At 46.2% G+C, this 24,888-nt stretch overlaps 1 protein-coding gene across 1 annotated transcript in view; it reads left to right on the top strand.

Moving 5' to 3' along the window:
- The window catches only part of GALNT17 (polypeptide N-acetylgalactosaminyltransferase 17), a 1,717,045-nt gene that overhangs the window by 544,303 nt on the left and 1,147,854 nt on the right, over positions 1 to 24,888 (top strand). The gene's annotated exons all lie outside the window — the stretch shown is intronic.

A 24,888-nucleotide genomic window follows, 5' to 3' on the forward strand; every position in this document is an offset into this window, starting at 1 on the left:
CTATTCCCTATTACACTATTTGTAAATCTGGATGCTCTCACTTTTTTTTGAAAGAGCATTCCGTTTATCAAAAATAGCCCTAATATAAAGTACCATGAGGAAAACCACTCCGCCCTCTAAACATTTTTTTGTACTTTTTTAATCTTTTTTTGCAAACAATTTTAATTTAGCAAGGGCTTCTTCAATTCCTAAAGACGACGCGTTTCAGTCCAACTGGTCTTGGGCCTCATCAGGACTAGGGTGTATAAGGATGTCTTTCGGTAAGGACCCCTGAAAGATAAATGTACTATCTTACCTCCAAATATACATACATATATTTACATCTATTTACATATATACACACATAAACCAATACACAGGAACTTATGGACATATTAACCATATATATTTTTCTTACTCCTCTCTCGAAGTGGCAGTCCATGAGAGTATTTTATTTTCAACATGCACAACTCAGTGTCAGAAAGTGTGGAAATAGATAAACACCTTAACATCATGAAAGATATATCACCCGTGACTTAACCACATTGATGCGAGTGACGGAGCGGTTCCGTCATGCTCGTCGGTTGCGCTGTGCGCATGACAGAACCGCTCCGTCACGGCCCCGCCCGCGCCGCGCTGAAGGGGTTAACCAAAGTAACCAGAGGAAAAAATAGAGGAAGCCCCTTTAGAGAAATCAACCATCTCCTCATCACAAAGTATAAAAACTCCAAAAACTCGTGAATCAGAATGTGTCTAAATGAGCCACAAGAACTATGTAATGCCAAAATTCTAATATTAGGTGGACATCAAAACCAGGTCCATAATTACCAATCTTTTTGAGTAATCCTGGTTTATTATATCATCTGGAGTAAATAACCACCGGCTTTAAAGGGTATAACTTGATGGTGCTGCAGACATAAAAGAAAAATATATGGCTGTCTATGTAAAATATATTCTTTTTAAGTAAGTAACCATGGCGCATCTAAAAGTAAGCCTGTTACTTATCCAAAAATAAATCTACATCAGCCCATTTAATACACTCTTTCAAAACCTAATCGTTAATCTAATACCACTAGTTCATTAGGCATTAGTGATCATTTGTGGTCTTTAATTAAACGTATTTTCAGTAAATATGACCCAGTATACCATATACTGCACTTCAGGCACCCCCAATTGGCAACAATCAAAGTATGGTGTCACAACTGTTCTTACCGGCAAACAATGGACCTTAAATCAAAAAACTCTGCGTCACGTAATTGGAGTCACAAGACTTTTCCTCCTTGCTCCGTCGTTAATTCTATAAGAAAGTGAACGCATCATGATACCGATTCCTGATCTCTTGTACAAAGAACTAAACCACTAACTCTTCTTCCGTGACCCAGTAATGAAAGAGGGCTGACTCTTACCGTTACTTTCAGTGCTCTACGCGCACAATGTCTGCCAACTCGCATCTCAGTTCCGGGTCCGTGGTACAAGTCACGTGACCGGGGCTTGCGTCCTTGCGACTATAAAGGCTATGTATTAACACTAAAAACAGACGTGCAGTACCGCTGAGGACAGACTCAAGTGAATCAATGTCATTAGTGTAAAATTAAGCTTTTCGTGATTCAAAAGATAAGAATATAACAAACTAAAAATAAAGATTTGTAGACTTGTAGATTTTTTGAAAACTCGACCCAAAGAGTGAAGAAAATTAAAATTAAAGGTAAAAGAAAATGATATTTGCACCTCGTATCCCGCATGCAATCTGCCACTCCATACATTATATCTAATCAATGTCTTACATTTATACCACAAGTCAGTATAATCAATATACAATTGCCATACAGGTCATTAAGACCTTGTGTCGCTGTGTGATATTTTTCAATCAACCTTGCTTCTAGTCTATTCAGTTTTGCTTGTAATTCATCATTTTTGACATTTTGAAGCACAATCAGTACAGACCAATGTATATCATTTTCCGAATGGTTTTTATTTTGAAAATGGTATATGAAGGGCGCTCCCTGCGTTGAGACAAGCATATGCCACTGGCAACACCTCCTGGGTGGGAGGAGTCATAGGCTCGTCCTGGATTAATATTTAAATCCCTCAAGAGCCTTCTTTGGCATTCCATGTTTGCCTGTAGGAGGGTGGGGGGGGCAGGGAAAATACACAGGCACCAGCAGGCCCAGCCTGCTCAGCAACAACAGAAGGGGAGGCTGTCCATGGAGCTGCCTGAGCAAGACAGAGGGGTTCTGTGTCTTGGCCTGGGCAGCTGGGGTCACCCAACAAAATGGTTGTTCGAGCTGCTGTGTGAATTCACTTGGTGGAGAAGGGCAACGTACAGGTGCGCAGGGTCTGGATAACTAGGCAGAATCCAGGAATAGCACCACCCGACCCCATTAAATCTGGGTAGACAACTTCACAAACTACCAGGCTGCTTAGCCCTTACTCTGCTGAGTTGCCTTCACAAAGGTCTGACCCGTAAGTCGCACAGCAGGGATGGAAGCTTATTGCTTGAAACAACAGTCGAGACCAGGGCTGGCTTAAGCACTGGTGGTGCCTGATGCTATAATCTTTTTTGGTGCCCCCTCACCCCCCATGAACACGTCCTCAGATTTCCTCACCACCATCCAGGGACTCGGCTATGGCGGAGGAGCATCACCCCACAGAAAATTATAATGAAACACTTTTAGGAGTTGCTTTGCTGAGTCCGTCCAGTCTGGGATGGGGCTGGGCATGGTCGCAGCGACACTAGCAGGGCAAAGAGGATTACCGGGCACTGAAAGTGCACATGTTGGACAGGGCCGGACTGGGAACCAAAACCGGCCCTGGCAAAGTGCTCGGCCGGCCCCCCGGGGCTTGGGGGTGCCGCCGAGCTCTTTCCCAGGGCCGGTTTTCAGACGTTTTTGTTACAGGGACGAAAACGGCCCTGTAACAAAAACGGCCACAGGGGCTGAAAACCAGCCCCCACCCGTGCGGCGCACCGGGGTATTGCCCGGTGCCCGCTACAGCCAGTCCGGCCCTGATGTTGGACAGCAGGCCAAACATGCACACTTGTATATATCCTTAGAAATATCAGCAGGGCTCAGGAGCACAAGCTCCCAGATCCTGCAGGAGGGGGAAACCGGCCTGCTCCACCCAATCCCAGCCCTCATCTCATGCTGGGAGTAATAGCATGAGAGAAGGGCTGGGATTGCATGGTGAGCTGAAAGCCTGTGCTCATGGGAACTGCAGTACCGAGAGCATAGGAGCAGTGAGGCTCGGGAGCAGAGTGTAAGTGTATATTTATTTATTTTTCCTTGCTCTGCCCCCGATCTGCCCCATCACGTAGAACCGGCAGAAGCAGCAACTGCTACCACCCTGCAAAAGTGTCCCTCTTCTCTTCATATCTCCTCTCTCACATGCATTTTAATTGTCATTAAAGTGCTGGCAGAAGCTGGCTTTACTAATCCACTCAGCTGTCCACATAAAATTCAGATCTTTTCTTTGCAGCATGCATATTAATCCTCTGCACTACTTTATGGCGAGTCAAAACTGCCACTAGTCAAAACTCCTCTGTTTCTCTCTAGCAGGAACATTAATCACAAGAGTTGTCTTGGCATTTTTATTGCTGCCTGAAAGCTAGTCGCACAAGGAACTCTGAAGCATGTGCTTATAAATCATAAGTTACTGCCAATGTCCCCCTCCAGGTCAGCGCCCAGTGCAGCCGCACCGGATGTACAGCCCTAAAGCTGGCCCTGGTCGAGGCTGTACAAGCAGTCCATACCTAAATGGATCAAGTGTGACCAATTACTCAGAGTACAGTGCTGGCGAAACTAAGAGCAGACTGCCCTTCGCATCCCTGCCTGCTCTTTAGGAAGCAAGGCTCAGAGGAAAAGCCCCATGGATTGGGCTGGATGGCAGCCACAGACTCAACTCCCCACCCCCAACCACCGGGGCACCCCGGCAAGGCACCTATGGGATCTGGGGAGAAAGGCCTGAGGAACAAGGGATCCCTCAAGTCTTTGCCCTAATAATCCAGAGGAAGGCTACTTGCCTTTCTTATTCACCATGCACACTGTATAAATGGCAGCCATTGGAGTGAATACATCCAACTTTCTGGACCCATGACTGGACCTGGAGAGTCAAATGAGCCTTCATCAAGGCTTCCAGATCAGCACTGCTATCGCAATCACAGTATAGTGCTGGCTAAAGAACCCAGAGTAAGACAACATGAACAAGGATATCAGCTTCACATTCCTGCCTGCTCTCGGGGATGCAAAGCTCAGGTGAAACAACTATCGATCAGGGAGTGTAGGCAGCCGCAGACCCGGGGAGTGCCGGGTGAGACTGACCGGATGAAAAGGTGGTCCCAAGTACCCTAACTCTTCTTATACAGAGCAAGGCTACCCTCCTTTTGTGTTATCCGTACACACCAAGTGACAGAGGGGTCCATCATAGAAAATACACACAACCTACTGGAGCACTGGTTGGGATCGACGAGTCAAATGAAGCCTCATTATAACTTCCAGTGTTTCCCGGCCATCTGGGATTGCCATAGAAACACATTCACGAACTAGGTTTGGTGTCTTTACCTCAAGAGTAGAGTTCATTAATAGCAAGTTATTTTCTAGGCCTTGGTGTAATTCAGACTAGGGATTCTTTACCATGACTACATGTGTGGTACATAATGTGCCATGCTAAAATCACTGGTAATGTTTTGTGCTTAAAATAAACATAACACGTAATTTCCTTCGTGAGACTCAGTGTCCAGAATTCCATGCTGCCCTGGAAGTCCCAATTAGGGATCAGTTGAACCTTGAAGTCCATCTGGACTCCAAAGAGGCCAGACACATTCTCTTCAATGTCCCACTTGGGTGACGGTGCGCACAGATCACAAGAATGAATAGTGCTCTGGTGGGCCCAGTGTGAGGACCACTGGGATCTGCTTTCTGTGTGCCATGCCGCAAAATGCCTAGGACTGGGACCCTGCAGGCCTGAGGAGGCCTCCCTTCCTTTTTCAGGATAAGAAGTTTTGATCGGGCCCCAGATCAGAGCCCCTGTGGACCCAAGGGGTGAAAGCCCCTGTACTGGGCTCTGCTTCATGGCGCACTGTGTCACTTGGAGCCTAGGACAGGGACCGCAGGCCAAGGAAGCCTCTCCTGCATGTTTTGGATAGGAAGCTTTGACTGGACCCTGGGTTAAAGTCCTGGCGGGAGAGGGGAACCCACCGGTCCGGGAGGACTCTTCTGCTTGCTTGCCCAGGGTAAGAACCTAGTGTATTTTCTCTGATGGACCTCTCTGTGACTCAGTGTGCACAAATTACAAGAAAGGGGGTTGACTAGCTCCAGATTAGTAGTGACTGGATTCCAGGGACCCCCTTCTTGTCAGTGGTTCTCTCCTAAGTGCCACTAGGGCCTAGTAAGGACCCCCAGGGACCTGTGTCTGCAGCTGCCTTCCCGTCCTGTCTGACAGGCCTTTCCTTTGATCCTTGCTTCTTGGAGAGCAGGTATTGATGCAAGGCTGACATCCCTCTACAAGGCAGACTGCTCAAGGACATTTTAGCCACTACCATACTCAGCCACGGCCCGTGTAGGGCGTGCTACCGGGGTGGTGACGTGGGGCAGGGGAGGGGCAGGTTGGGGGGGTTGCAAAATGCGGCATACGACCGATTTCAGGTAAGTAATGGAAAAAAACCCACGAATTTCGTTGCGCGTGCTGCTTCGCCAAATGCCGACATGCCAGAGCAGTTGCCTAGTTTGATCAGAGATTGTGGCATGCAGATTCCCCTTCCGCTGACTGAAGAGTAGCGCAGATCATTAGATACTTTAGAACACAGCTTGATAGTTTGGTCTGATTGAAGTCTGGATGGCAGCATACTAAAACACTAATTCAAAAACGAAATAAAATAACAAAAGAAAGTCAGTGTTTCGTGTGCAGGAATTATGCAGGGTTGGGTGCTTCATAGCTAAACATAAACACTTAAACTACGCTAATGACTGGTTTCTGAATAGTGTGCTCCGTGTGGTGTAGCACAGAGGTGAACAGACTTGTCAGAAGACAAGCACACAAAAGCAAGACAAAATCACATCCGGTTATCCACGCTATTAGTATTCATTTTACAGCCTCAGGCAGTTCACCTGCACAGTATCTTACACAGTCACCCTCTGTGCACAGAATTCTAAATGTGAAAATAGGAGCAAACGAATTACAAGCACTGGTAAAAACAAGCGGTCTGGCTTGCATTTTGGATTTGCCAATACAGGAAGAGAGCTGGCAAGTTCGCTCACTGGAAAGAAATTATTCATAAAGATAATATAGAAAAATAGCGATATATAATTAACAGGGTGTGAAGGAACAGTGTCATATAATATCTCTCTTTGAGTAGTTTTCTTTTGAGGTATTCTGGTTAAATGCTGCTCCTCCTCAAATCCGCTGTTTAAGTGCAGTGAAACAATAAATGCCTCAAGATAATTTGAGTGACATTCCAAGCAAACAGCAAGTTTTGAGAACTAGGTGCTCAAAGCACTAAGAGGCAGGACTCGGTTATCCCAAACTGTTCACCAGTTTTTTGCGACCTTTCTCTAATTTTTAGATGTTTATACTAATAGGTCGCATCACAAAATCTCCGTCGCAGAATAACCTGCCTAATGAATGTTAATTAGGCAATTTTCTATTTACTAAAAATGAAGGGATGTGACCTGCAGGGGAATACCAGGCAACCCCTTTATGAATCAGTTATCCCCTCCTTTGAGACGTCAGTAATTGATTAATGGTTTGCGGCTAAGCTTTAAGTGTAACAGCCATAAATAGCAATGTGCTGTGAGCCCATGCATTGTCAGTGGGAGAAAAGAGTCCCAAAGCAGTGAGGGTGCTGGAAAGGCCAGCATCGGGTTACTTCACGTGTGTACACTGACCGCCTGTACAACTTTCTAGGTAAAAAGATGGACATGTTGGGGACTCTGCATGCAGCACTGGTGCATCAGTGGTCATTGTGCACTCAAGGCAAATATTCCACCTTCTTTGACTGAGACTGATTATTGAGGTATCCTTGAGCACAAAGAGATATTGTGGGGCATTCAATGCACCAAGTGTATCAAGTCAGCCTTTTGTCTAAAAAGACACTTGAGAGTGCGGGCTCATCGGAAGCGATACCGTTGTTTTGCCTCTGCAGTACCTGAGAGCTGGTCATATAACATAACAATACTCCTTAGTGTGTGCTGGTGTCTTTTCTTTACAGACAAACTGATTCATAACCTACTATACTTAGGTTGGATTATTTGCAGTTATTATGAAATGCTTCATTGCAGGTCATAAAAGATTACGGTCGGGGTCGGTTTTTGATGGTTGTGAAGCCCTTTGAATGTTCGAACCCTGTAGCACCAAGGCATGTTTCATGACCTGGCAAACTGCTGTAAGATCCTTTGCGGTTTAGATCCAGTTTAGCGACGAACCGCAAAATGATGCGTCAACTACTCAGCGGGGGCGTAACTACAGAAAACACTCAGCTGCGCCCCAAAAGAAATGGCATTCTGAATTTGGAATCTGGGGGACACAGAATAGCATCACTCAAGTGCGTGAATCATGATCTTATATACACATGCACAATGTGCTGCGTGTAAAACACACACACTAACTGCATTTAGCATGGAGCACTTGGAGGACACTTTTGAAGAATGTGTCCCTTTTCCTAGCTCACCGAGGGTAATTGCAGCAGGCACAGGGCGGCTTCAAGAGAGAGAAAGACATGGAGGGAGGGGAAGGCAAATAGAATGTGTAAAGCTGCTTAGGTACTGCCCAGTTTTCAGACTGCCAATCAGGGCAGCAATGAAGGACCTCTCCTTCTGTCTGCCTTGGGGGCGTTTCTGCATGGGGCTCCAGCTGTGGTTCAGGGTCTTTATTTCTGTTTCCACAGTTCAGCTCAAGGTGTTCTTCTGCCTGCCTCTCTTCTGTTTGCCTTCTGGCATCCAGAGGAGAGCTGTTCTTTTGATGGAGTCTTGTTCTCTTCTGATGGTGCGTCCCACGCTTCTCCATCTTTTTTCTCATAATGATGTGGCCCATGCTCTCTTGTTTGTGTCTGGTGAGCAGTTCCTTGTTGGAGATGGTTCGCAGCCAAAAACTTTGCAAGACGCTTCTTAGGTTGCTGGTGTGAAGGTCCGACAGTTTGGTGATGTCGCTTTTCATCATGCAAGAGTATGGACAGAATGCAGCTCTGGTAAAGCTTCAGTCGGGCACTCGTGCTGTGCTGAGATGACCTCCACACATTGTTTGGCATCCTGAAGGCATTCCTGGCCTCATCTAGTCTGCTCTTGATGTCACTGCCTGATAGTACTGCCTAGGTAGGTGAAATCTTCAGTCATGGCTAGGTCCTCGCCATCTACCTTGATTGGCGAAGAGTTTGCTATGTTGAGTGGCATGCAGTGGCGGTTCCTGCATATGGACATTGGGGCATTATCTCGCTGATATTTAGGCCCCCCCACTCTGCTTTTATGTGTTTATTTATTACATTTAATTCAGAATACACTTTATTAATTTTCATGTGCCCTCATCTACAGCAGACTTCTTCTGCCGCGGGCGGGGGGGGGGCGTGCTGTGAAGTGGTGGGGGGGGTTTCAATTTTGATCGACAGAGCGAGCGCAGAGTGCGCATGTCAGATTGGATGACTACCCTTCCACGGCCCGCCAGGCATGCTCACTAGAGGCCGCTCTTCACTGCAGATTAGCGAGCCGAGGTCAATAAAAAGCCACAACCCATGGTCTCCTAATAAAATTCAGCAGCTCAAGCCAATCCCGGAGCCGCTCTAATTCTGTGTACAGCAAGAGAGCAGAATCTGGATTGGCTGCAGTGCCAGACGCGTTGGTAGGCCTAGTCTAGGCCTCGGCCACAGAACGCATGGCCCGTGGGGATGGGAAGCTCTGCCCACGCAGCATGACCAATCACTGTAATGGCTATTGTGAAGCCATGCACTGATTGGTCATTTCTGCTGTTACTGGGCAGGGCTGCTCTGCCAGTGTCTCAACCCCCTCTTTCTGTGCAAACAAGGGAGAGGCTATATGTAGATAGAGTAAATCACTAATCACCCCACATACCTTAGGAGTGATCCTTACTGTGGCTAGGTACGTCCTGGTCGTGACCCGTCTTGTGTGACGAATAATAAACTAAACCGAGCACAGATCAGACCTCTGCTCAATGCCCTGAGTGGGTCCATCTCTATGAGTGACTATGATTCAGGTGAGTGCTGGGTGCCTGGTGATTCTTGAACATTAGACTTAAGGGAGCAGATGCACAGTCAGTCGCGCTGCTGAACGTGGATAGGCTGAGTGGCAGGTTATTTTTTTTAAAATAATTTGAACAAGGTTTTGCCACATTATTTATATTGAGCATTTCCAATTAGCCAATAGTTTCTACTGGACCTTTTTTGGAAATCTATGGGTTTTAGTTATGCCAAACTTCTGAGAAATCTTTAGTTGATCCCAGGTGACTCTTGAGTAGCGAGCGGTGTGTAAAGCAGGCATTTGAGTCAATTTATCATATCTGTTTAACTTTTTTAAACTTGTTTATATAGCACGACCGAAGGTTTTGGAGTGCTTTACATACGCACCAGTTACATTACACAAGGACATTTTCATATGTTTTTTAGGCAAGGGAGATAAAGTGTTTTGCCCAGAATCACAGGATGTTGAGTCGACGCTGGGACTCGTAACTTGATTTCCCGCTCCATAGTCAACAGGTCTTGCCGTAACGCCACATCCTTGCCGCATAAAGCAAGTCAGCCATGCGGAAGAGATACTGATAGCCACAAAATGATCTGCGAAGGCCAGGGATCACCCTTAGGCCAGAAGTGTTGAAGGGACAGGCCAATACTAAGCGAACTAACATAATAATGTATAAACAATGAATGGATTCTTTAGTGGTCATTTTCCTGGGTTGAGAAGTTGAGATGTTGATCATGCTCTCTTTCTTTGCACTTGGCTGGCAGCTAGCTCTGAGAGTTAAAGATTCATTTAATCATTTACTTCCAGCAGTGCTGAGCGTACTAAACAATTCACTAGTAAATGTATGGGTCCTACTCGCCTCCCTCTCGGGCCGGGCACCAGGGCAACCTGCTTGGAAAGCAGGTGGCACTGGTGGGTATTCAAATCTCTTGACCCTTTTCGTGCTGGTGCCGGGCGATTGGTTTTCATATTACGTAAATGGCACCCGGCAGACTAGTCTACAGCGCGTCCTAATCCAATCCAACTTTAGATCTGGAATCCACTCCAGGTTCGAGATGCAAAACCCAAGGGTCAGACTCCAACACAGCCTGCCTGCCACCCCTTCAAAGGTCGCTGCTGCCCACGGTTCCTCAGCAAACGAACACGAGGCGTGCAAACCCCCCTTGGGTCTGCTGCGAGTGCTACGTGTTCCCCTTCCGCCTCAGTATACATTGAATAATCGCTGAATTACAGTCAATCCGATGTATGCTAATTATATCCCTTTGTCATTAAGTAATATAAAAAATATCTCTCAACGCCGTTATTCTTTTTTTATTTTTTTATTTTGAAACTGGAAAGCCAGCCAGCGCTGTTTCCCCATTTCCTCCCTCATGCCTTTTGTTCCTGTGGTTTTTGCAAATGGGGCTGCCTACACTTTTATTGGCCCTCCACGGTGACTGTGTGCAACTAAGGACTCTGCGAGCATGCAGTCTCTTCCACCCCCCTCCTGCGCCAAACCGTCAAACGTTGTTTGCACATGGATGCAAACCTAAGAGACCAGGTGGAGACCACCCCTCTTGGCTTCTGCCGTGGCTAGGCTAGAGTCTTTTTTGTCCTGACTCCGAGGCCGAGCCCTATTGTCACGTTCTACGGTCCAGTATCTGAAGGGCATGATGTTACACGACAGCTGACCATCCCCCGACCGTAAATGCACAGCCATCACCTGAAGAAGGGCACGAGTCTCCACTCTCCTGTGTTGTGAAACCAAGGGAGGGCCAGGCAGCCAAACACGCGTTCTGCCCCTGCGCCTGCTGCCCAGAAAGAAATGTAAAGGTGCACAACTAATCAATCTGCAACTGTAAAGGGTGTCTGGAAGCCAGTGTTGGTTTTAATTGATGAAATTATTTGAAGCTTCCTGATGCACGTTTATTCTTTTTGAGAGGTATTATTGTTAGGGAGCTACCACCTATGGATGTAAAGTGTGCTTTTTAAAGACAGTTACGAAAACAATTGCTTCCTAACGCACATTTATTCTTTTTGAGGGGTATTGTAACAGAGCTACCAGCTCAGCTGTGAAATGTATGAGACAGTTATAAAAAAAGAAGCACTATGTATAGCCTGCAAAAAATCAATAATTTGGAAATACTTTTTTATCTTAAACCTTCTTGTGAATTCTGTAGCAGCATATTTTATACTGTTAATTGTTATCTCAAAGTCTTTTATGACATTTTGTGGTTATACTGAATAAGCAGCTACCTACATTATCATGAAATTTCTTTATTGAAAGACCGCCTAGACAACAACGCACACAACAGCAAAGAGCTCTTCAGCATTGTGAAGAAACTCTCCAACCCCAGCTCCAACACCAACGACATCCCATTGTCTCAAGACCTGTGCAACTCGCTGGCCACCTTCTTCCATCGCAAGATCGCAGACATTCACAACAGCTTCAACGCCGTCACCACCCCAGCAACTGCCAAGACCCCCACTCCCACGACCACCACCTACACCAACTGCCTGCTGACCTGGACCAACATCAATGACGACAACACCATCAAGTTCATGAACACCGTCCACTATGGATCCCTGGAAGACCCCTGCCCACACCACATCTTTAACAAAGCCAGCAGCACCATCGCACCCCACCTCCGGAAAACCATCAACAACTCCTTCGAGACAGCGACCTTCCCGGATAGCTGGAAGCACACAGAGATCAACGCCTTACTCAAGAAACCCAAGGCGGACCCCAAGGACCTTAAGAACTTCCGACCCATCTACCTGCTCCCGTTTCCAGCAAAGGTCATCGAAAAGGCCGTCAACAAACAACTGAATGAATGAATGAAATAATGAATGAAATATTATTTATAATGCGCAACTATGCCCAGTGGGCGTCAAGGCGCCTAAACCAAAATATAGAGCTAATAGCAGACAGAAACAGAACCTACTGGTATGCCTTAATAAAGAGCCAAGTTTTCAAGGACTTCCTAAAGAGGTCAAGGGAAGGAAGTCGTTTGATTTCAAGGGGGAGTGAATTCCACATTAGAGGTGCCAATATGGAAAAAGCTTTGGACCCCCATCTAACCTTCTTGGCTCTGGGGATTACCAGTTGGTGTTGCTCGCTGGAACGTAAATATCTACTCGGAACATATCTGGTAAGTAATGAACCAAGAGCATCAGCCGAGCCTGCAGTTAGAGCCTTAAATGTAAGGCAAAGAAGTTTAAAAGTGATCCTTGACGGAATGGGGAGCCAATGGAGGTTCTTCCTCGCTAAGGTCATTGATGACAACCAGGGCAAAGCGAGGGCAAACCGCGCTGCAGCGTTCTGTATGACCTGTAGACGCTGGAGCAAACCCTTGTTGGCCCCGGCGTACACAGAGTTACAGTAATCAAGCCTTGAGCCAACAAGGGCAATCACCACCTGTTTCCGCGCCTGTGGGGACAAATAATTCACAATCCTTTTTAGGGTCTTGATGACACCCCAACAGGTCGCCACCGTTCTATTCACCTGTAGCTCCATGGAGAGCTGGGTGTCAAAGATGACACCTAGGTTTCTAGCAGATTTGGTAGGTATAGGGCAGCTGCCTAAAGAAGGGGGCCACCAGTCATCTGACCATATGTCCTGGTCCTTGCCAAAGACCAGGACCTCTGTCTTGTCCCCATTCAACTTTAGGGAGTTGGAGACCATCCAATCTGCAACAAGTTGCATGCAGGCCCTAAAGTTAGAGGCAGTTTTACTGACAGAGTGGGTCAGGGATACCATAATCTGCGTGTCGTCCGCATACGACACTACCTCCATCCCCTGAGATCTTACAAGTCTTGCAAGGGGGGCCACATAGATGTTAAACAGGGTCGGGCTCAATGCCGACCCCTGTGGCACCCCACATTGCAACGACTTGACAGGGGAGAGGTATTCACCTAGCATGACACGTTGCTCTCGATGTTGTAAGAAGGAGCTCATGAGACTGAGCGCTGGTCCGACTACCCCTGCCTCCCTTAACCTAGATGTTAAAGTCAGGGGAGACAGGGTGTCGAAAGCTGCTGAAAGATCAAGCAGCACCAGTACGGAGGTAAGACCCAAATCTACTTTTCTGCGGATGTTATCCATGACTTTTGTCAATGCAGACTCCGTGCTATGTAGCTTTCTAAAGCCGTGTTGGGACCCATCCAAGAAGCCAGAGGCGTCGAGGAAGTTCGAAAGATGGAAGTTCAAGTGGGTCTCCAACATCTTAGCAGGGGCTGGCAGCAGAGAGATGGGTCTAAAATTTTTCAGCACTCCAGGGTCCAAGGTGGTCTTTTTCAAAAGCGGCTTTACGATGGCTCTCTTCCAAAGTGATGGAAAAATGCCCTGTTCCAAGGCTCCATTCATTACCTCAAGCATCGGAGGAAGAATGATTTCTCTGCAGTTTTTAAGCACCTTGAGAGGCAGTGGGTCAAGGGGAGATGAAGATTTAGTTTTATCCAACAGGCTATTGAGATCTTCTAGCGTAAGAGCCGGGAAGTGTTCAAGGGACTGAGGGGAATCTACATTCCAGGCCTCCAATCGTGTGATTTGCACGGAATCCTCCAAACTGAGTGAGTTCCTCTGCGTCTTTAGGGCTATGTAAATATCGTCTATCTTTGTATAAAAAAAATTCGATATATCATCACATAGCTCCTGGGAAGCAACTACTGGATCAGGAACCTGAAGGGAGCAAAGGGAGTCTGGCCAGCTTCCTCGAAGAAAACAACATCCTGGACCCATCCCAGTCTGGGTTCCGCAGCAACCACAGCACCGAAACAGCCCTGATCGCCGCCACCGATGACATCAGAACCCTGCATGACAATGGAGAAACCGCGGCCTTCATCCTCCTGGACCTGTCAGCCGCCTTCGACACAGTCTGCCACCGCACACTAAGAACACGCCTCCACGACGCCGGAATCCAAGAGAAGGCCTTGGACTGGACCACCTCTTTCCTCTCTGGCAGAACGCAGAGCATCCGCCTCCCCCCCCTTCCGCTCCAAAGCCACCGAGATCATCTGCGGCATCCCCCAAGGCTCATCCCTCAGCCCAACGCTGTTCAACGTCTACATGGCACCGCTCGCCCACGTAGCACGACGACACGACCTCAATATCATCTCCTACGCCAACGACACCCAGCTGATCCTCTCCCTCACCAAAGACCCCCACACCACCAAAACCAACCTCCACGAAGGAATGCAGGCCATCGCCGACTGGATGAGAAACAGACGACTGAAGATGAACTCGGACAAGATGGAGGTCCTCATCCTCGGACCCACCCCCTCGGCCTGGAACGACTCCTGGTGGCCGACTGCACTAGGAGCACCCCCCACACCCACCGACCACGCACGCAACCTAGGGGTCATCCTCGACTCCACCCTCTCCATGACAAAGCAGGTCAACGCCGTCTCCTCCTCCTGCTTCAACACCCTCCATATGCTTTGCAGGATCTTCAAGTGGATCCCCACCCAAACGAGAAGGACGGTCACCCAGGACCCCGTCAGCAGTAGACTGGACTACGGCAAAGCACTCTGCGCAGGAGCCCCGGCCAAACTCCTGAAACGGCTCCAACGCATCCAGAACGCCTCCGCCCGCCTGATCCTCAACATCCCCCGCCGCAGCCACATCACACCCCACCGGAGAGACCTGCACTGGTTCCCCATCAACAAGAGGATAACCTTCAAGCTCCTCACCCACGCACACAAGGCACTCCACAACACCGGACCAGCGTACCTCAACAGCTGACTCAGCCTCTACACCCCCACCCACCAGCTCCGCTCCACAGACCGCACCTTCGCCACCGTCCCCCGCATCTGAAGAGTGACCGCCGGTGGCAGATCATTCTCCCACCTCGCCGCCAAGACATGGAACACCCTCCCCATCCACCTGCGGCAGACCGAAGACCTCGTAACCTCAGGAGACTTCTCAAGACCTGGCTTTTCGAACAGTAGCTGCATCCCCCCCCTCCCCTCAAGCGCCTTGAGACCCTCACGGGTATGTAGTGCGCTTTATAAATACTATGATTGATTGATTGATTGATTGATGTTATAAGTACACTTTTTCACAATTGCTTTGTTAGTCTTCTTGCTTTCTCAAATTTGCTTGAAAATTCACCATTAGCTCCTACTTTTTTTCAAAATGTTCTCAGGGGAAGATCCTCCCCCGTACCTCCCTTATGCTAGTAGAGCTCGCTCGCTCAATAAACTTGCGACAGTGCGCTAAGCCACACCTTTTACGCCTCGCCTCTTTGAAATATCACCAGCCGCCACTGGTGGCATGATTTCTGATTTCATGTGGATATTCAGGCCCACTTGCTGTGCATAAATGTTGAGGTGAGAAGTCTTTTCCTGCATTTGCTGGTGTGTGCGAGAGAGCAAGGCTTAGTCATCCGCATAGTCACGGTCCTCCAGTGTAGAGAATGAGGTCCATCTGATGCCTCTGGCTCGCTCTTTAGCGCTTGTTCGTAAAAGCTCTTGACCCGCGCTGCCAAACTCAGTGCTGGACTTGCCTGTCGGGCAGCCTGTCATTCTGGTATTGCCAGGTTGTGGGTTTAATTTGTCACTCTGGGCTGCGACAGAATTAAAGAACTGCTTCTGTGAAACCAGCTCATCTAGCAGTGCCAAAAGGTACCGCAACCCTGGCCAAAATAGTGGCTCTATTTGCTCTGCTGGCTCTGATGAGGTAAGCGTTCGACTTGGTGACTAATATGCCACAGGACCACCAGGTCAGAGTAATAGTCCTCCCATCCTGTTGATAATGGTACAAATGGCAGTCATGGGCAGGAAAAAGTTTAAATGGTCTGCACACACAGGAAGAAAATGCTTCGGGCCATTTGTTTTTTATGTAAAGTAAATAAACTGCTGGGAGTTTGTTTTCCCTGAACCAAAAAGTGCAGTGGGGGTATTTTTAACAAGGTTTTGGCTCAGCAAACCTTTAGTGTTGTAAGGTAATCAGCCATGGCACAGAGAACCCCACTAGGTAGGTGAGGATTTTTAAAAAGTGCAGGCCGTCCGCCACCAGTGTGGTGGAAGTCCTGACATCCTTCCCGCCAGCGTATAAATAAGGCCCTTCAGATTTCAATGGAAAACGTCATAGATTGTCTCCACAATTAATAGTAGATGAGGACGATGATGCAATGACAGGTAACCAAAATCCTTCAAATTCAGAGCAATTCAACTAAATAAAAATGCTTTTGACAGCTCCTTCCCCTGAGTCACAACTTGTATAGTTGTTGACTTGTGGCACAATCAGAGGAACATGGTAAAAATAATGCAATTGACTCACATTCTAATTGAAAGTCGATTGAAAATTGATGGCAAAAGATTTGAAATTTAGGAGTAGGAGTTTATTGTTGACCAATGTTTATTTGTAAATTTAATTCGATTTTTTGAATTTGCAGTATTGTGAATTCTGACCCCTTTTCTCCTGGCATTCCAGGGACTGAGAGGCCACGAGGACATTCACTGCCAAAGACACTTTGCTGATCTCTGTGCTTTCTTGCTCACATGGGCCTACAGTAGAATCCCTGCGGATAAAAGAAGAGCCGGGGCTCCTACTCATTTTTGTGACAGGGGATCTCACAAGAAGGCTTTTCTATTGTGTTTACAACATTTATTCCCTGATTCCTTTTTTTCTCAGAATAAGAGCCGAAATACCTCCTGACCTTGTTACATTTCATAATTCTTGGATGAGCTCCAATGCTGAGAAGAAATGTCTGGGTAATTTGTCTGACAGCCTACGCGTCCCTGCCTCTGACCTTAATACAAATTCTTGCTTTTACCGCCTGGAGCTAAAGGCGACGGATACAGCACATTGGGGCACATCACAGCGCCAAAGAGAAAGACGCTGCAAAATCACATGGATAGCCACGAAACGCGTTTGAACTTTTCTTAATTACAGAGAAGAAGCTGCAATAAGAGAGGAAGGTTGGAATAATTCCACATTTTTCCTAACAAGGGCTGACACTTAAAAGAAGATATTTAATTAGGAACAACGTCACAGATTTCTGAGGCAAGCCCTCTATCTGAACCTAATTTACTCACTACCTAGAAGTCTCCTCTAATGGATTCAGTGCTTAATTTGAGCCCGTGGGTTCCGGCACTTAATCAACACCCGAGCTTTTCATGAGCACTAGTTAGGGACACATTTATTCACAGGGAGATTAAGTGATTTACCCAGATTCGCGCCGAGACTCGATACTGGTTTTCGAGCCTGTAGTCTGCAGCTCCGGCTATTACGCCACATCCCATCACCCCCTTTGTTTTAGGCAGCGCTGAGAGGAGAAATGGGTTGGTGCAAGCCACCTCCTGACGAGAGAGTACCCTGAAACTTTTTTTTTTTACAAATTATCCGGTGAATAGATTAGACTAATAGTCTATATTTGGGTCTACCTTCATGCCTGATTCAGAGCCTTCGGGCGATTCAAAATGCTGCTGTCCACCTGATTTTGAAGAGTCCGTTCCATTCATCAGTGACTCCGTATTTAAGGAAACTACATTGGTTACCTTTACCCAAGCGGATCAAATTGAAGGCGCTAACTTTTGCCTTCTGACTATTTGAACAGAAAATAACTCTTTATCTAAGGAAAAGATTCAAGGCTTATCATCAAGCCAGATTATTGAGATCTAATAATCTAAAACTTCTTCAACTGCCGCGGTTTCGCAAAGTTAGGAGAGGTGGTAGATCTTTTGTCCTTCTCGCCTTTGAGCTCCGGAACTCTCTTCCTCTCGATCTTTGCATTATCCCACCAAAAATGGCTTTTAGAAAGAATTTGAAAACCTTTCTTTTTAATTCTTGTTTGGTTGGTGCCTGATTTGGGGTGGGGCTGTCTGTTTGGCATGGTTATTGGACTATTGCCGTTAGTGCTGGGATGCCTCTGAGGAAGTAGCTAGCGCTATATAAATCTCTATTGCATTTTATTGTATTGTATTGCATTGTAATGCCCTTTCCCCGGCTGGGTAATGGTATTGCCTCAGGTAGTATCACCGCACTAAAATACGGGCTCTTTATACTGAAACCCGTAGTAGCCAGTGGTGGCTGGTACGGAACGGGGGTGGGGGGCATGGGCAAATATAAAAACAACAAAAAATTACCTTTTCTGATGGCTGCGTCTCTCCTCTGCTTCTCTGCTCTGGAAGAAGCTACAGGAAGCATAATGTAAATGTGCGATAATGTCTCCTCAGAATTCAAAAAAGTGTATTTCTTTAGCGCGTCACCTCAGTACACAAGATTATAGCACTGAATTGAGAGGAAGTTATTAAAAGTGCTTGTTTTAAGCATGCGTTAAAACACTGCCGCTCCTCCCGCCCAACAACAATGTCATTTGTGAACTAAGAGGCGTCAGTTAGCATGCATACCCCAAATGTTGCCTAGAGTCTTATTATATTTAGAGTAACATTAAAATCTAGTTCATTAAACACAAGAGGTTTTTGTACAGCATGCATCTTGAACTCACATATTTCAAGGTGGCAATAAGAAAGATGAAAACGGAAGTGCCGGAAGGCAAGAAAACACGAACAGGAGTGGGAGGGGCGGGGGAGGGTGAGAAGTCACAGACTGAGGGAGGGGGTGGTGGGGTGGTGAGACAGGGGAGAAAATAGTGTTAGGTGTAAAGGGGCCAATAGCCGTGGAAGGATACAAATGATGAATGAGGAGGGACTAACAAGCCTCAAACCAATTGGAAGGCAGCATTTAAGACAAAAGCTAATGGGCAGAGAGTGGGCAGAGCTTCCACAAAGCTTCCACACTACAGTATATACTGCATATCTCGCAACGCAATGGCAGAGCATTCGTGCTGTAACACTAGGCGAGAACTAAAAAAAAAATATTGTCAGGAGTAAAGGGGCCAATAGCCGTGAAGGAAACAAATGATGAATGAGGAGGGACTAACTAGCCTCAAACCAATCGGAAGGCAGCATTTAAGACAAAAGCCAATGGGCAGAGAGTGGGCGGAGCTTCCACGAAGCTTCCACACCACAGTATATACTGCATGCCTCGCAAAGCGATCGCAGCGCATTCGTGCTGCAATGCTAGGCGAGACCTAAGAACCAAAGGAGAACTTTTCATTTTTTTTTTGTAAAACATCCCGTTTTCCTTTAACGACCCCAGCAGGCCACCATCCCTGTGATTTTTGCGATTCCTAGGGGTCTCAAATTGCAACCTACCTCAGTAATATTCATGAGGTAGGTCAATTGCGATCCCCTAGGAATCGCAGAAAGTGATCAGAACATTTTCATGCATGCCGTTTTGCGATTTGCTAATTGCGAATCGCAAGGATTCGCAATTAGGAAATCGTACAACGGGGCTTTCATACATCTGGCCCTATGTCTGCACAGTCCTCTTCTCCTCCCACCCTAAGCCCCAAGCCTGTCCCGCCCTAACCCAGTTCGCAGCAACCAAAAATAAAACTATAATAACATTGTTATTATCGTTTTATTTTTTCCCTTTTTACTGCTCCATGAGCAGTTGGGCGATGCTCCTCCGCCTTAGTGGAGGAGCCGCCACTGGTAGAAGTTAGATTCTAACCAGGGCTAGACAGGTCTTTTGTTGCACCGGGAATTTTCTGGTGAGCTGGAGCCCTTGAGGGATACTTTTGAAAGCCCAAGGACACTTCTAGTGCATCTGTCACTTTCCCCCGCTACCCGAGAATAGTTGCAGAAGGTCCAGGGAGGCTTGAAGAGAGAGAGAGCAGAAGAGAAGAAGGGAGAGGGAAGATATAGGGAGGAGGGAAGATAGAAAAAAGATGGATTGAAAGAGAGAGATTGCACAAGGTGACAAAGGAAATGGACCTGGTTTGAGTATTTCTGTCAGGGCTGCTTTTGGTTCCCCAGTCCAGTCCTGATTCTTAGTAGCATAGCCAATGAGTAAGGGCCCCTAGTGAAAGGAAGGAAGTGAGCCAATTGTCAGTTGTCTGAATTATAAATACAACAATAATCAGGTATCATTGGGCTTCTTAGGGCCTTCAGGCCCTGGTGCGACTGCACAAGCTGCACCAATGGAACTGATTTTGAACATTGCCTTACACTGAGCTTGCCATGTGGACTTTAAAAAACTATTTGGCTCCATATGTAGTAAAGGTAACATGCATTTCCAGATGGTCATCAGAACGGGTTTTTCCCATGTGCACATATTTGAATGCCTTAAGATGCAGGCAAACTTGAAATGGGTTTTGTATTAAACAAAACCCATTCCTAGTAGGCCTGGGCAGAGTTCGCAGAGTTCCACATAGCGGATCTCCGTGAAGTGACGAAAAAACTCAGAGATGTAATGTGGAGTTGCAGCAGAGTGCATTAGATCATGCCGTTTGTGCAGATTTTTAACGCCGTGTTTTTGTCCCGCAAACTCCGCGAACAGAGCGAAATTCATCGACCGGGGCTAATCCCAAGATGTCTGCTGGTGCATATGCATGCATTTTGACGCATGTAATTATTTGTATTGTACCATTCTGACATGGTTACAATGGTGAATTAAAATGAAAAAACCTTCCCCAAACTGTTCCCTTATGTGGAGACAAGGTACCTCAAAGAGTGGGCTAACTTGGGCATGTCTAAGCTAGTTTTTGACTAGCTCACTTCAGAGGACACATCCACGGACTGCACTGTAGTGTAGTATGTTACCTTCGTTCACTACACTGGCCTGGTGAGCCATGATTTCTCCTTGAGTGTTGGCTACATTTATTGCGATCTTAGAAACCTCTATCGGGACTATGCTACTATTGTCTAAGAAGTCGGTGGAGAGTGGTACATTCTGTCATTAAGGGCCTGATTTAAATTTGCGGATGGATTACGCCATCACAAATGGATTATGTCATCACAAATGTGATGGATATTTTATCTGTCGTATTACAAGTGCTTTATATCCTATGACATTTGTAAAACTCGAATGGGATATCTGTCACGTTTGTGATGGAGTAACCCATCCCCCAAACTCTAAATCAGGCCCGTATTCAGTTTTCTAGAGCTTTGAGCAGCATGTTAAGTATTCAAAACATTGGGTATTTTGTTGTATGCCAAAGTTTCCTGTTGTGTTTTGCAGCTGGTGTGATGTTGCTATCCTGTATTGTATGTAAGAATGTTTGAGAGCTTTGGTATGCCTCCTTTGCTGCTGCATCCATTCTTAAGGGAAAGTTTGCTAGTCTTGGGGTGCTTACTACAATGATGGAGTAGAGTACTCCCATATGTGTGGTTAGTGGTGTTACAATAGCCCCTGCAGCCCTTATGGCATGAAGGGGGCTGAGCTCCATGGGGCACCCTCTGGCACTGTGCATTTGTGACAGCTGAAAGTTTCTGAGTGGGTCCAAATCGTGGGGGCCCCCCTCTATATGCTTTGGCAGGGTGGCCTCCTTAAGCTTAGTTATGCCACTGTGTGTATTTGAGGAGTTTGTGAAACTTGGTGGGTACTTGCAGTTTAAAGTCCTGCATCCGAAGCGCGTCAGGAATCTGTGAACTAGAAATGTTTTCTTTATGCCATTTTTACAATCTTGTGTGGGTGTGTTCTTTCACATGATCTTGGAATGTGGACTAGAGGGTATGAGTTGTGTGTCTTATAAGGGACAGTTTGTGCATTTTTCTTTATCATGTGCTCTTCCAACATATTAAGGTACGTGTTCTGCTTTGCAACAAAGATGTATTGTTTCTTAGTTTGAGTGTTTCTGTGCTGAGGCATGGTATCAAGTGACATGTGGAAAGTGGCTCATGTGCTGTGTATGAGAATGCATGTCTACTGCTGCATGTAGTGTTGTGAGGAAGTTTTCTGATATAAGGTGACACATGACTGATGATACTGAAGCTCGGTGTTGGGACTGTGTGGACCAATTTGTAAAAACAGAGTATTCAGGAACTAACATGAAGTGCAACTGGAACCAAAATAGATGTTGCACATTTGATCATTTATATATTTATTTGGAGTTTTGTGTAACACACACTTTAGTGATTCACAACTAAGCAAAATGTAAATTATATATTAAAATCAATGTGAAAAAGTGGTTGATTAGTTGGGTGGATTGGTGTCCAATACAAGTAATAAAGTCATTATCTTGATAGGCTCAGTCAAAGCTTTCGGTAATTTAAACCTAAGCTCAACCCCTACTGGCTAGGTAACAGAGCAGATGGGCTTAATTTAAGAAAATGTGTAAAGTATTTAGAAGAACCAAGTAGTTACACATTTTAAAACCATAGCACAATAAAAAGCCCACCCCAGTTTATATAAATAGAGAATTAATAAATGAATAAAATGACACTAAAATGACAAGAATTTAATAAGGGAAACTAGAGATATATATATTTTTTAAGTTTTAAAAGAAAATAGCACCAAAAAGTGTTAAGGGCCAACTGTGGTCATCTGGTTGCGCTTCAGTGGAACCTAGGCATGAATGAAGTCTAACCATGATGGAGCGTGGGTTGAATACAGAAAAAATGTTTGTCCCTGTCACAAGTTTTATCTTCTGACTTACTCTCTGAAATGGAAGTCACATGTTCTCAGCTGGGCAAGGCTGCAGGCTGTAGCAAAGAAGGCCTCCACAAGGTCGGATAGCAGTCGGATAAAGCCAAGAAAGGGTCCCCATTGGCTTGCTGAACACATTTGGTGCCTTCACCCAGTGAAGATTTCTACTTTTGAACTTAATCACTCTTTTGGAGCTCAGATTCGTCCAGTGGGTCAAAGCTGATCGCAGTAGCTAAACAGGACTCCAGTGCCCTCCCAGTGACATCCAGCTGAAATAGATTTGCTGCTTTAGAAAAGCTCAGAGAAGGAGCAACCTGAATCTTTGGCCCAGTGACTACACTCTTTTGTCGGATTGACTCGACTGTTGTCCCGGTCGTCCAGAGGTCTTTGAAGCCAATAAGTCTGCAAGTCCCAGGTTTTTCAGGCTGTAGGAGGAGTACACTTTGGCACAGTCAGCGGTCCCAGGACCTCAGGAACAGCACTCAGGGGGTTGAGGAGGGGGGAACACTCACTCCAGCGGAAACCACAGCAGGGTCCAGGGCTCTAGCCCATGGGTCGGGGCAACTCCTGCCCCCTCCCTACTCAATATGGAAAACATTTCCAGGGTTAACCCCTTCCACTCTAGCAATTTGTTTGTGTTCTAGTGCAAACAATCCCACGGTGCCCCTCTCTCCCTAAGTCCAAATGAGAGAAGGACAGTTCTGGGGTAGCTCCTGTCCTACAGGGATTGGTGCCTGAAAACTAGTGGGACAAAGATGGGAGCAGACCCAAGTGTTAGCTACATCTGCCTGTGACAGGGTAGGCCTTCTTGAAGTTGATAAGATTCCTGGGCACTACTCACATGGTCATCCTGTCAAAAGAAACGAACACCTCCACACACCGTTGTCTCAGCCCTGAGAGCAGGCTCACACCTTGTTAAGGTGCTATACAGCTCCAGCTTAACAGGTTGAAGCTCAAGTAAATGGGCTTCTAGAGGCTTTAGGCAGGTAACAGGCAACATTTTAGAAGTAACCATCCTGAAATATTACCCTGCTACTGTGAAAATGGTGTTTAAGGCATTTTCACTGAAAGAACATGTTTAACATTAAACCTTTACATGCCCTACTTTCGAATACCACGAACCCTGCTTTATGTATCATTCAGGCCTACTTAGGTGTGACTTATTTGAAGTAACTGGATATGACAGCGAAGTTATTTTCAGCCACAGCAAGCTTTTGAGTATCATTATAACCCCAAATCTTGGCACCATTTAAAGCGGCGCTCTGGGCCTTGGTACACTAGGCTTGCAAGGCAGGAGAGACAGACCAATAATATGCACTTTTAAAAATGCGTAGAATAGCTTTGGATCTTTGGGCGATTAAAAGAAAACATTTATTAATTTGGGGCCCCCAGTTAAATTTGTCAGAAAAAGTCACACCTACATAGTCATAGTAAAAAACTCTTTCAAGTCCATGTAATCCAGGCCTGACAGCATGGCTTCTAGAAGCATTCTTCCCAAAATACATAAACATGGTTTAATCCGTATTGAGCTCTAGACCCTCTCTTTGCAAAACTCTAAGAATTGAACTTTGTTCGATTTTCCACCCTGAACCAATGCACATCTCTCATGGCCTTAGAGACAGAAGACATTCTAGGAATTCTGCAGAGCAGTCGTGCTGCAGAATTCTGCACCATCTGAAGCTTGCGCATCACATCCCTGTTGATGCCCAAATAAAGAATGTTTCCATAATCCAGACGTGAAGTTACCAATGCCTGGACTACAGTCTTTTGGGTAACAGCAGGGAGCATCCAAATTATTTTTCTTAACCACTTGAGAATAGTAAAACATGTGGCAGCAGTTTTTACTGCATATTGCCTCATTGACAATTTATTGTCTATGATGAAGCCGAGATTGCGGACATGAGAAGAGGGCACAGGTAGAGGTCCCATTTCAACAGGCCAATGTTGAGGGCCCCAAAGATCTGCACTTTTCCCAAAAATAAGGACCTCCGTTTTTTCCCCATTGAGCTTGAGCCATTTGGATTGCATCCAAGATGCAATATTGCGCAGGCCCACTTGCAGGGTAGATAGTCCAGAACTCTTTTCTGCCGATAATGAAAAGATGATCTGAGTATCATCGGCATAAGAAAAGAGTGACGGTCCCGCTTCTTCCGCGATCACTGCCAGAGGTTGTACATAGATATTAATCAGATGCGGGCTTAAAACAGAACCTTTTGGTACCCCATACAGCGAGGAATAGACCTTAGAGGAAGCCCTAGAGGAGAAAACTTGAAATGTACGATTAGATAAAAAAGAAGACAGCCACCCAAGTCATTT

Source organism: Triturus cristatus, chromosome 3_2 (genome assembly GCF_964204655.1).
Source record: "Triturus cristatus chromosome 3_2, aTriCri1.1, whole genome shotgun sequence".
NCBI classification, from domain to species: domain Eukaryota; kingdom Metazoa; phylum Chordata; class Amphibia; order Caudata; family Salamandridae; genus Triturus; species Triturus cristatus.